The sequence below is a fragment of the Lipophrys pholis genome (genome assembly GCF_963383615.2).
Source record: "Lipophrys pholis genome assembly, chromosome: 19".
In the NCBI taxonomy this organism is placed as follows: Eukaryota; Metazoa; Chordata; class Actinopteri; order Blenniiformes; family Blenniidae; genus Lipophrys; species Lipophrys pholis.
Genome location: NC_137647.1, coordinates 17,409,486 through 17,423,228, shown reverse-complemented (window position 1 = coordinate 17,423,228; position 13,743 = coordinate 17,409,486).

Below are 13,743 nucleotides of genomic sequence, written 5' to 3'. Positions count from 1 at the left end.
TAAATATTTGTAAATTAAAAGAGGGAAGCTGGCCGGAGAGCAACACATTTTAAATTCAACCGTGATGCCTCTGTTGTGACCCACCTGTTTGAGCTGCTTGTTTTTTTTTGGGGGGGGGGGGGGCTTTGCACACTGTTGTTAAGGTTATCAGATGTGACATATAGCTCTTAATAGATTTCAAGCATTTTATTAAGAGAATTATTGGCGGCATGAACAAAAATATAATGGAATGATAATAAGTTGATCATTTGAATCCTCTTTTTAGCCAAAACCCGCCCTCAAGTTAATCCAAATCAGTTGGCAGGATGACTAGATTGTGTTGTACGTTACTTAAATAGGAAAATGTACAAAAGGGGTGTCAAACATAAGGCCCGTGGGCCAAAAGCGGCCCGCAAGAGACTTCAGTCCTGCCCACAATCCACCAAGAGAATGAAAAAAAAAAAAAAATGTAAAGAAAACATTGGTGTTTTAACATATTTCGTAAGTGCAGTCGACACAACACTTGAGACCCGAGGTGAGATTTTGGTAATGTTGTCTTGAAAGGTAACTACCTCGTTGTTCTAAGCCATGCTGTCAGGGTGAGTTTGTAAAAAGACACATAAAGCAACAGCTATAGGATAAGGTTGTTTTTGGACGTATCACTGCATTTTGCACCAGAAGGTTTCCTCAAACTGGCTTTATGTTGAGATTGTTGTCATGTTCTATAGTAATTGTATGAAGCTGAGCTGTTTGTGGCCCCTGAACTAAAATGTGAACCAGTGCCTCAAAGGATGTGAGAGACTATGACCCTGTTGGTATTTATAGGTGTGCTATCGTTTTATTTGACCAACACAACAGAAATCAAACTGTTTTTGTTTCTACATTTAGCGACCAAATTTGCAAATATCTCTCCCGCAGCAGCAGATTTCAGCTCTTATGAAAATGTCTCGGCAGAAGTTGGGTTGAGATTCAATTTTGAAAATAGTTCATCCTTTGCTTTGTGAAGCCGGATGTGACCTTTGGCTTGTTGTTCCACTCAAACACGCTTCACCTCAAGCCGAACACAATCCTCACTAATATGTGTTGGAACTCTTCAGATTTCATTGAATGCAGCTCCTCACAACATGATGATGCCCCCGCCATGTTTTACAGTAGTAATGCGGTGCATTCTATAGTGCATAAATTGGTGTCGTCTGTTCATACGGCATCATCTGTTGCTGTCGTCAGTACCGTTAGGATTTCTGTGCCTCTCATTCAATAGTTCTCGCCTTCTTGGCATTGACATCTAGTCTTGGTTTAATGCTTGGCGAAGGTCGCAGCTTGAAAGCAGCATTTCACATTCTTCCAGCTCAACCTGGAACTCTATAGATAGCTCACATACTGCTTTGTTTCCACAATCCACAACCATCACACACTTCTCCTGTCGAGTCTCCTCTCAGGTCAACATTTATGAAACATCGAAACAGTTTTTGTTTGACAGCCTCCTTTTGGAAATGACAAACCTTTACAAGAGGGATTTGATGGTGTTATGAAAATCATGTTTGGGATTTCTTGGGAATGTTCATTGACCTTTAATGAAAAATCATGGAGCGAAATTTGGAAAGTTAAAGAAGGGTTCCAGTAGATCTTAATAAAGGCTGTACAAACTGTATCTTTATGGATTCCATTATATAGCTTTCTTAATGTATCATTACATTTTATTTGCACAAGTGCTTCCAGTATTTATTATTATAACATTTGAAACTGAAAAGCTTTTCAGAGGATATATTGGGTTGAATAACTTTCACTGCATGCATTCATGCCATCATTTATTGGATGACTGAAACGATTGCTGGTGGGTTGGATTGTGATTGGATTAGTTCTTATTCATCCAAAAGAAATTCTTCTTGCTTTGTTCAAGAACGTTTCACATCTAATTGATCAGCCAACCCTGCTTCATTAGCTTTTATTATTTAAATGGTCTCTTTTTAAGGGTGTCAATAGTTCCGAGAAACATTTCATTTTTGATTTATGAGGGAGATAAGAGATCAATATATTCAAATAAGTCAAAAAAACTGACGCCTTCTCTACTTAGTGCCACTTCCTGTCAGCCTAATCAAGTATTACCTTAGGGGGGGGCTCATCCTGTGAGCTCTGTTGTTGTTTGTTCTTCCGTCAAAGGCTTGCAGAAGACATGCTATTAGAGAAGCCCCTCGAATGGTTCGAATCTAAACTTATTTGTTCCACTACGTGCACGCTTTTTGTAAAAACTGCATGGGTGCTAGACATCGGGGCAACTTGGAAAATGCCATTGTATTCAGATGCAAACCAGGCTGCGGTGTTAACTCCAAACCTGAGTACTTTGGTTAAAACGCAGAACGCTTCCTCCCTGAATTCTCTTTGGTCTCGCTAATGAAAACAAACAGGGGCTCGCATATTAACACCGTGGAGCTCTCAAATTGACAGGAAATTAAAGAAATGGTAATATCGGCTCTAACCATCGTGCTTGTTCATTCCCCCGGCTGACCTGAGTTACCAAAATGAATGAATCTCCGAGTCTGTCCCTGAATGTTAGCAGACTAAGCCGAGCAGGCTGTCACTGACACAAAGTAATGACTGCCATTATGATGATAATTTCATACCATCGGAGAGAGAGAGAGAGAGAGAGAGAGAAAAAGGAGAAGTTGAAATTTCAGAAATGTTAGATGGCCACTTTATGTTTTGGGCGAGTCATTTGTCCTAATCGAAGGTTCCCTCCTGAGCAGCCACGTCCATTCGGACAGAGCTTCAAAGCAAACCGCAATGTATTAAAGTCTGCTTAACAATAATAGAGATATTTTCCTGTCTGGCGCTGCCTCACGAAGGACACGTGTCAGTGAATAATAAAACTATCTCCTCTTGATCTTTGCCTTTTCGAGGTTGCAGCACTCCCGCTGAAAAATGTCAGGAACATTACTGCAGACCGGATGAAGGTTGTTGGCGATACGCGGGGTTAAAGAGACACGCGGAAAAAAACAAAACACCGCCTTCCGAGAACAAACAGCGTGGGCTGCTTCCATAGGCTTCATATTGCATCCTCGGAGTGACATTTACAAGGCAGAGCAGGCGACGGCTACAGATGGAAACTATAAGCTAATCATCTGTTATGAATGTTAACGTTGCTGCTATGGCTCTCTGACACACTTTTCACGTTGTAAGCTATAAGCCGTTGCAAAGAAAAGGAGAAAACATCTGTGGACTGCAATCCACCCATAATGGATCTCGGTAAAAACAAAGGCGGCGATGATTCGAGAAATCCTCAGTTTTATAAGTCTTCTGGTTGAGCAGAAGAAATTCAGTGGTACTGACAAAGTATAACGGTGTGTGTTTGTAACTAGCATGAGTAGAGAACAAACTTTTACACGCACTCACATACACACCTGGTTCAGAGCTCCTATGAGCATGCCAAACCGGTAGGGGGCAATGTAGTGAGAAGCATGAAGCCACGATAGCCAATCAGAATCCTGGAAAAAAACAAAACAGGACTTCACAAATTGTGACGTAAATCTCTGCCTACCCCCCTTTAGGTGCAAAGGGAGACACCGAGTTTTTCTAAATCTCCACTGTGGCTGAAGTATTCAGGAATCATCGGTTGTGGAGAGTCGTAGCTGCGTTTATGTATAAATGCAAGTCCCAAATGTAGAGAACTATCACAGTTTTTTCAATACCCGGGTACGTGTAAACGTGGCCTGTGTTGTTCCATCCCCTTGTGTGTCTGTGTGATGGGCGGAGTCGAAGGGACTTCCACTGGAACTGAGCGTCACACCTGAGAGCCATCATCGTCACCTCCTCCATAAAGCCTTGGATCATTCTACACTCGTCGGCAGATCGTCCGTTTACCTGATGTGGTATGCTGCTCGTCCAAGCGCAGTTCAGGAAGGAATTTTGTGCTTCTCCGTTTCTCTAACCCATGTTTCCTTCCTGTGCTCAGATTCAGAGCATGCAGCCCTCCGCTCAGAGATCCCAGCATGTGTGACTGAACCCTCCCTCAGCTCCAGCTGCCTGACCCCCGCCCACCATCCCACCAGTGTGCTTCAACATCCAAAATAAAGACTTTTACTCACTTTTACTCTCTTTTACTCCGTCTTGGAGTCAGCGTTTGGGTCCTCTGTAGGCCGCAACATAACACTGCCCATCTAGCTTATAGGGCCTGTTCACACCACAACGAATTTCAAGTGAAAACTGAAAACTTTTGAAGCATTTTGGGTGTCCGTTTCCACAACAGTGCTGCACAGAGTCACTAGAAATGCACCTTTTTTGAAAGCTGCTCCCAAGGTGGAACTTTCTGAAAATGCTCAACCTCTGTCGCCATGTCTCCGCGTAAATGGGGGAAACGCAACTTATCCAAATGTTCATGTACTCTCCATTGTTATTGTTTCAAGCATATTGTTTGTGTGGTTTCATTCTTAAACCAACTAGTGGCCCAACATGAGAACTACATCCCTTTCAGCATTTTTCCCATCTCCTTGTAACTGGACATCGTTTACCGTGTAAACGTGAAACGTTTCTACAAACAAAAACGCAAAAACAATGTGTTTTTGCTCGAAACTTTGCGGTGTGGCCTTGCTCTTTGAAAGTGAAAGCATCTGACTAGCACCCCCTCTTACTTTTTCTGGGCTCATGGATTCAAATAACTCACAACAGTTTTTTCGGTGAAATTATCAGCAAGTCCAAAATCAAACCAACGTTCCCTGTAAGTCTGTTTTTGGTGGGTGTGGCTGTAGAGTTTATAAAATGAGCAGCCCTGCATCTCATGGATTTCTAAACAGGTTTACTTGAAGTGTTGAGTAAAGTTAGTAAGTGAAATACTGTTTATGAAGGATGAATATGATTAAAAACAATAAAATAAATAGGTTCTCGGTAGACCACAGGGAGCGGAGATCCCCCAATCCCTCCTCTGCAAATCGCACTCTGATTATATGTTAAACACAAATGTGCATAAACACCAAGCAATATCTGTTTCAAATCCTCAGAAAGCTTAAGTATAATCATGTAGCTGGGAGGTAAGAAAGATCCATCTTCCCAATGGGATAAATACATCTGTATGACGGTAAATCTGGAAAGCTTGCAGAAGCTAAAGTGACGTCCCTCACCGTGATCATTTTTGTGCATCTACTTGAGAGATTGGATTTCTTGAGGATAAACAAACAAAAAGGCACTTTAATTAGATTGGAGTTGCTAAATCAAAAAAACCCAGCAGTATTTTCATACATGTAGAATCAATATCATTCGATGACAGTGTGATAACACATATTTATTGCCATGTAAACACAACCAACCAGCTCAAGGGATTTTCATCACTGGAAAGTTTGCAGACAAAATGTACATTTCTGAATCCTATAGTAAAGGTACTTCCAAACATACCATGTGCTTCTGACTTGTGACATTACTGCTTCCTGTTCAGTTGTTTTCCGACTTCCCACATACATAAAACAGGGATTTATGATGTTCAACCCGCCTCCGGTCGGTCACCGCCTGACCCAGAAGGGCTGCAGGAAGTTGCAGGGGACAAGATGTCTGGGCTTCTTTGCTCTCTATACAACCATCGCAACCCCACGTGGACTGGGCGGGAAAGAGGATGGATGGACTATTAGCAAATTATTAGATTATTAGTTGTTGCAGGCTTAATTATATTTGTCTGAAATCATCATCCGTCCTGCTTGTTGTAGATGATCTTTTTGGCAATCGAACCTGTGGGCATTCCAGTGCTGCTCTCTTCTAGTGCCAGAAGATTATTTATTCAGTGAAGAAAACGCACATTTCCATTGAGATTCGGCACAACACTGATGACATTCCACGTTTCCCTTCTTCATTCATGCACATATCCGCTCAGAGCTGAAGTGGTTTACCGAGGTAAGATTTCATTTGCTTTGCTGAAGCGAGGTCAAAAACACTAATGTTGTGACATCTTTTTTGGAGAGTCCCTGCTTTTACTTTTGCAGTTCATGAGAAGCGACTATGAATGAGGGCAAAGATTGGAGCCGCCCTTTTGGTCAGACTGGAGATGAGGAGATTGTGATTATGTGGCCAGTGTGTGTGAAGGCCTCTTTTACAAGACAACGTTTCAAGAGAAAACGCATTGTTTTTGTGGTTTCACTTCAGAACTCGGTAACATTTTGAAAACGTCAGAAACACTGAAAACAATGTAGTTTTCATGTTGGGCCACCAGTGCGTGCTGTTGTTTATTTTTGTACCGATATCCCACACATGTATGCACACACTATAAACATTATGAATGGTTAAGTACATTCTTATGGACTGACAACAAAGTTGGATTGTGATCAAGGTGAGTTTTTGTCCATCTACAAGATGACCAAGTTGGAACGTTTTCAAAAAGTTCCACCTTGGGAGTCGTTTTCAAAAAGCTGCGATTCTAGTGGCTCCGACCACCACTGTCACGTAAACACCCTAAAACGCAATGGAGTTTTGCGTTTTCACTTGAAAACCTCGTGTGACCAAGGCCCAAATATGAGTTTTACTTGGCTTGACAATTCCGCAGCAACTATTCTAGTTTCGCTGTGTTCAGTAGTTTGACGACGTTTGTTCCACTTCTTCTCTTTGCTTTTTACAGTAGACAACGCGAGAAATGTTTAAGAAAGCCTCACAGTGAATCACAAGTTTTCCAGAGGAGTCCACATCGGAAGTACATGCAAACAATGTGACAAGCTTTTAATTAGTTTTCCATTTAATTGACTTACCATTTGTGGGCCACGGGGCCAATCTGCTCACTGGTGTATCAACAGTAGGACAGAGAGTACAAGGACTAACTGCTTACTCTGTGCCACTGTTTCTATGCTGGACAGAAACACTTAAATAATTTGTATTCCAAATAAGAAAATGAGTTTTGAAGAAATAGAAGCAAAATCAATTATAAAAAAAATTAATTGAATAAACCCTCCTTTATTAGGCTACTTGCACACACACACACACTTTCTCACAGCTATTGATTAAAGTGGAAAAATGCCTCTATTGTTTTGGGAGAAATCACTTGTAGTGCACATTATATAAGCCTGCTAGGCTATAATTATAGAAGCTGTGAATGTTTATCAAATTGAAGACTTTGAAGTGAAATTCACCCACTTAGCATCTCAGGTAATGACTGTAAACCCTGTGGATTACTTAGAAAGTGAGCGTGGACGCAGGGGAGTCTTTTGGAGTGGGCTTGCTCATTAATCTTTCTGAAGATGCTGAAGGCAGGACTTGACATGGTTGTACAGTGGACGCCCCTCGGGTTCACGTCAGCGCTGTACTCGGAGCCGGTTGTAGGACCGGAGGCGCTGTGCAGGTTGTTTTTTTTTTTTTTTCCTCACGTCGAATGAAAAACAGATTGGACGAGCTGTCTACGAGCTCCCGCGGTGCTCTATTGGTTGTTATGGTTGACTTGCCTCGTTCCTGGAAGGTGCAAAACTTCGCCTATTGGGGGAGTTGTCATTCTACCAGCAGGAGAGGAAGACAACACTTTTGGCAAAGCGTCTGAAATCCTCTTGGAGCGAGGAGCAGCGGGAGGTTGATGAATGTGGAGGAAAAACATGTCCTCATTGTTATGCAAGAGGACTGAATTAAAGTTGTTATAGGTGCTGAGCTCGCTTGAGTCAAGCTGCGATTTTAAATATTCATTTAATTTGCGAAGATCCGGTGTTAACGCGAAGGACTGCTCGATTACTTCATGGCCTGGAAGTTTCACTGTTGACACTGCTAAACCAAAAACATACTCATACGTTCACAACAGAAAAAATGTTGATGTTTTTCTGGACCTATTTTGGGTAAACCTTCAAATGCGACACTGCAAATTCAAAAGCCGCCCAGTGTTTGTATCCAGGGAAAAAAACCAACTGGGATTTACGCAGATTGTCTATATCTATGTGCGTGTTGCCCTGGGATGTTTCTTGCTTCGCGATATCGCCAGAGGAACCTGCAGAAACACTTTGAAGTGAACTATATGAGAATCTGTTAATGAAACACTCGGCACCATTATCCTCACTAGAAATTAGGCCTTTATAAAGGACCTTTTGCAGTTTCCTCTTAAATATTATGAGAATACACAACGGCCAACTCTCACACTTTTTTCTTTGACAGTTTATGCCTTTTATCACAATAAGCAATCGTTTTTAAGATGGAGCTTCACAAAACACAATGAAAATGTTGCCGTGTAAAAAGGGCCGACATTTGCAATATGTTTGAAAGTTGATTTTAGGTGCACAGTAAATAAAAACATCCGTGAGTTGCACTAACAGTCAGAGATGCATTGCCCCAATAAAAAAGAGGCATAACACAACTGTGCTGGTCCTATTCATAAGAAGCTTCAAACAAAATGGTCATTATTTCCACTAATACATCAAACCCTGCACAAACAATATCTCAACTATGAGTAATACAGTGTTGAGTTTTGGGGGCACAGATTTTAACTGGGTTAAAAAGCAACGGTTGTGAAATGAATTCAGAGCAACACACTTAAACATGTCAGAGATAAAAGGTGCGAAAAGAACCGGTTGGCTGAAAGGTATGGGCGGTGGGGCCGAGGCAGGCTGTTGGTCAGCAGGCGGAGAGAGGCGAGGGGCATCTTGATGAGGGGACGAGCAGCAGCTGAGTCCCATTAAGCGTCTATATCTGTCGCCGTCACAACCTATTCCCACTGCCCTCGTCATATGGCGGGCTCCAGCTTTCTGTTGCGTGGGCTCTATTTCACCAAGATAATCTTTTTGGGTTTTTGCCGTTGTCCTCCTCCTTTGTCGTTTACGTTCAGGTGCTGGAGAGCCTCGGCAGGAGACGTTTCAAAAAAACTCGTCCACTGTGACCAGACGAGTCCTGCTCCTGCAGGATGAGCCGGCCCTTTGTCTCCTATTTTATTGTCCAGGTTTTCATTCAGAATTGTTGTATCATCCGCTTTTTAAAGCCCTGTCATGAATGAATGAACATCTCCTCCTATGGTTTCTTGCTTTTGGAAAATAAAGGCGGGGGGATGGTCCAGCAAAAAGAAAACATAGAGCCTGAAAAACAGCCCGCTGGTGTTTAGTTATTGTGTCTGTGCTCCCTTGGGCTTCGCTGCAGTCTTGCCGGGCTTTACTAAGTTGCTGAATAGTGGAAGCATGGAAGGGAGAAAACACCGTGAGGGCAGTTGAATATTTTAAGCGGTATAGGATGTAGCTAAATGTTTTATTTTTGGTTGTGAGAAGGAGAATCCGTTGTTGCAGGGCCCTTCTACTGTTTTGACACGGGGAAACAAAGACTCAATCTTAGTCCTAATTCTATTGTCATACATTTATAATGCATTTTATTATGTCCTCATGGACATGTACGGTCACCCTGGCAGAATGTGTTGTGTGACATTGGCACTGAGTTTTCGTACAACTTTGGGAAACCACTGAGAATTAAACTTTGCCGCATCCAAATGCTGTCCTCAAAATTTTATACTTTTTGTTTTTCTTCAAGATTTATTTTTTTTTTTTTAGGTGTTTCACCACCACCCACAGTCTGTTTTATATTTTCTCCAGCTCTGAGTAGCTCCCTCATTTCCTTTGTGTGGGAGAGAAGTATCTATCAACTGTGCTCTGAAAAAAAATCTCCTGTACTGAGCAGGCATAATGTCTGCTCTGACTTCTTTTTATTTTATTTTTTTTTCATTTTTGTCACCATTGCAGTAGCATTTTTGTGTACAGTCATTATATATTATGGATTCAGGACACGACCCTCTGTATCATTGCCTGTTATGGTTTAGTGAACATGCTGCACACCAGGAGGCTCAAACCTGAAACCCCCACTCAGCCTGAGGAAGGCATTTCAGAGAGGGACTTTATGGCTTTTGCGTTTGTTTATGTGCTGAAATTATTTTCCTGCGCCAAGCAATTGGGAAATGTGACTTCCGTGGAGTCGTGTCATCCCTGAGGTTGCCAGGCAACCAGTGTAGAAGCTGCTCATATGGACTGATTCATTAAATTTACCGTTGGCCATCGAACAGTTAAACCTTGAGAAAATCCCTTTCAAACAATTTCCACAAAAATCCGCAAACTAGATACAGCGTGAGAAGTGATCATCTTGAGAGATGTTGGCAGGGGTGTGACAACTAATCATGGAGTAATTTGGGCTTTTTTCAATGTTATAAATCCAACAATGTAATAACTTGCCAATAGTGTAATAAGATATTCGTGCCATTATTGTAATAACATTTTGCAAGTCATCAGTCATAAATTCAGCCAATAATGTATTAATACATAAATAAAGTTGCATTTCTGAGAAATTAAGTATATTTTTTCAGGTTTTGTGTGGTTTGCTTATCTAAAAGAGATACCATGGCTAGCATAGTAATATCATGAAGTTACATTATTACTTTATCACATTAAAACTGGTCCAAATTATTACATTATTTACAGTTATTGACCTTTAATATACATTTCTAATTAATATTAATATTTATAGTGTATTTAAAAAAAAAGAAGGTCTACTTAAATGTTATCTTTATACTTTTTAATCATGTCTTTTTACACTATTGTTCAGATCAACAGTAGCAGATGTTTTGTTTCGGGCACCATGTGTCTGAATGATGACAGAGGAAAAACACTTGCTTTGCAAATGTTAACACCTCAAATGTGTTTGGTGCTTTACAAACCATAAATATTTAAAAAGACAACCAACAGCCAGTCCATAATGACTAGGAGGAGGTCCCCGAGGTCGGCCCCGGACTCACTGGAGAGACGATATGTCCGGCTCGGTCTGGGAGCGGCTTGGGGTCCCCCCAGAAGAGCTGGAGGAAGTTGTGGCTGACAGAGATGCCTGGGCCTCTCTGCTCTCTATACTGCCACCGTGACCCCATACGGATTAAGCGGTTAAAAAGATGTCTGGATACAAGGATGGATGTTGCACTTGAACAAAGAGTTTGAGCTATTTTGAGACTATAATATTGTTATTTACTGGTCTGACTCACTTGAGAGCAAATTGTGTTGCATGTGACCACAGAAGTCAAATGAGTTTGACACCCCTGCTCAAGTTTTTATTAATGTGCTAATAGTGCAAGGTTGTGACTCTAAATGAGTATGTTCGGACTGTGGGAGAACACCCGGACTACTCGCACATGCACAGGGAGAACACACAGATTCCACACCAAAAGGGCACAGGCCACAACTGGTGCAATCAGTTTGGTGCCTTATCAACCATAAATGCTTGGAAACAAGTTACATCAGCTTACATCATTACGCATGCATTACTCTGTGTAACTGAAGAGATATCAGCTAATCCATAATATGAGCTTTTTGATGATGTAAACTGGTCATTAGCATATGTTCAGTGATATGGCGTGAAAGCAACAGTAACAACACTAATAATATGTTTCCAGATCTAACCTGGTGCAGCCTCAACAAAGTCACTAAAACATAATCAAATTTATCAGGACTTCCTCTGGAAACAGACATAGCCGCTATATCTCCATTGCATTCATTACATCTTATATGGAGGCACTTCAGCATAATAGGACGACCACCTTGCTGTTCTAGTGAGAATGAATTCTATACTTATTTATGCATACGCATGCATATACATCACATGCCAATTACTGCTGCATACGACACGGAAATGAGCAGGAATGACACCTCTCCCCTGCATGTTGATGAATAGTTATTTCATTCAAAACAAAGGCATTTTGCAGGTCTTTGTCAGTCTTAAATGTTAGGATGTGTCTATTCATCAGATTCATTCCCGAGCTTATTGTGAATTTCTCTCAGGCTCTGTAGAAATTGGAATACAAAAGATTGTCCACTCTTTGTGTGACTTTCCCGGGCCTGATCTAGTTTAAAATCATGCTGTGATTGAAAATTATGCTGGATAATTTCTTTGATAAAGTCTTAAACCAAGGCTAATAAAACCTAATGGTGAAAAATCACCATTGTCAAGGCAGCCAAATGACGTGATCTGCCAGCACAGCAATGACCACACAGGTCACTCTGTCCTTGTCTTCTTCTGTCATCGTTTTGCTTTGTGATTAGGCTCTCTAACGTGCGTCGGTATACCTGCAACATAACGATCAACAGACATGTGATCATTCCTGTGTGCAGGATCTGTTAATATTAATATTTTCATTAGAAACATGCATTTAATCAGATATAAAACTTGCAGAGAATCCCATTGTTTAATGCAATCTTATAAAACTTTAGCTTGACCAAAGTTAAATAATCAGAAACATTTCGTTTTGTATGATCAAATATGTTTTCAGCATTAAATACAGCTTTTTAAAGCTTTCGACTTGCACTGTGACCACAGATGTTTCTCTCCACTTTCAGGCCGGTGGCGGGAGCTGGTGCATCCAAACATCGAATCTCCGGGAGGAAATCTTTCTCGGTTGGACTTGACACACATTGAACAACTCCGTGTCACAATTCCCTCCTCTTTTATTTAGCTAGTTTATGCAGCGGCAGTAGAAACTCCTCTCTTCGCCTGCCTGGGATGATTAGTGTACATGCTTTAATTATTTATATGGGTGGTCTGCTGTGACAGTGGCTCTATTACATGCGATGCATCAGAATACCTGCATTATATTCATAATTAATTATTTTCTTGATCCTTGGTTCGGCTGCCTTACCATACCGATACATTATGTTGAATATTAAGTGTACCTGCATAACTCAAACTCAACTGTTTCTTTCATTTTCACCGACAAACTGTCTTATTTCAGGTTTTCTATCTTGTGTAACAGGTTGTGTCTTATTGTCAACAGTATGAAAGAGTCAAGTGTTTCTGATGATCATAAAAACAATTGCTGTCATTTCAATCAACAGGACCATACATCCAATCTGAAAATCGCCGGAGTATGCACAGGGAGAACATACAAACTCCAGAAAAGAATCGAATCGAGCACAACTCAGCGGTGAGTACCTCACTGCCTGCTAAGCCCGCGGCTATCAAGTGTAAATGAATGGATGTAGAAATGAATAAATACATGAATAAAACAGCAGGAGTGAAAACAAGAGTGAATAAACTTTTTTTTTTTAATCCAAAATATTCAAAAGAGGAATCGACATCTACATTTAATTTAGCTCTCCTGCTGAGCCTTGAACTGGAATAAAAGCACTGTCCTGTTGTGGCAGAGACAAAGCCTGTATTTCCACACGTAGCGATGAGCAGTGGCCACCTGAACGAAAATAAGTTTTTATTTCACGAGGTGCATGTTAGTTAGTTGCCATATTATACCTTAAGTTTCGACCAAACGTGCTGCTGTCTCCTGATTTATGATGTACGATGAATGAATGAGCACAAAATCTCAACGGTAGCGACAGCGATCCAAATGGCAGATAAAAGTTTCCACTTATCCAATTTAATAACGCTTCAGTTGCTAAACAGATGACAGCAAAATTATGTGCAATGTTTATTTTTTGAAGGGGAACATTTGTGGATTTTTGTCAAAATAGTTTACCCAGATGGTGGGAACGATCAACACAGTTTAAATGATTTATGTTTGTATCCAAGTTTAATCTTGCCACTTTAAGTAAGTGCGCAAAGTTTGGCGCATGGTTAAATAAACTTTTAGATCGAAAGTGTATTTTGTGAGAAAAATAGACACACGCTCGGGAATTATATCGCGTTGGATTCTGTCTGTATTTTGCAGAGTAAGTAATGTTACCGATGGCATTTCAATAAATGTGATGTGCACTGCTGCATTTTAAAGGGATGCATTGTGATTCTGCTGAAGGTATTCAGTAAACCGAGGAAATCCACGAAGCAGCTCATGAAAAAATGTTCAGGCAAAACCTTTGCTTGTGTTTA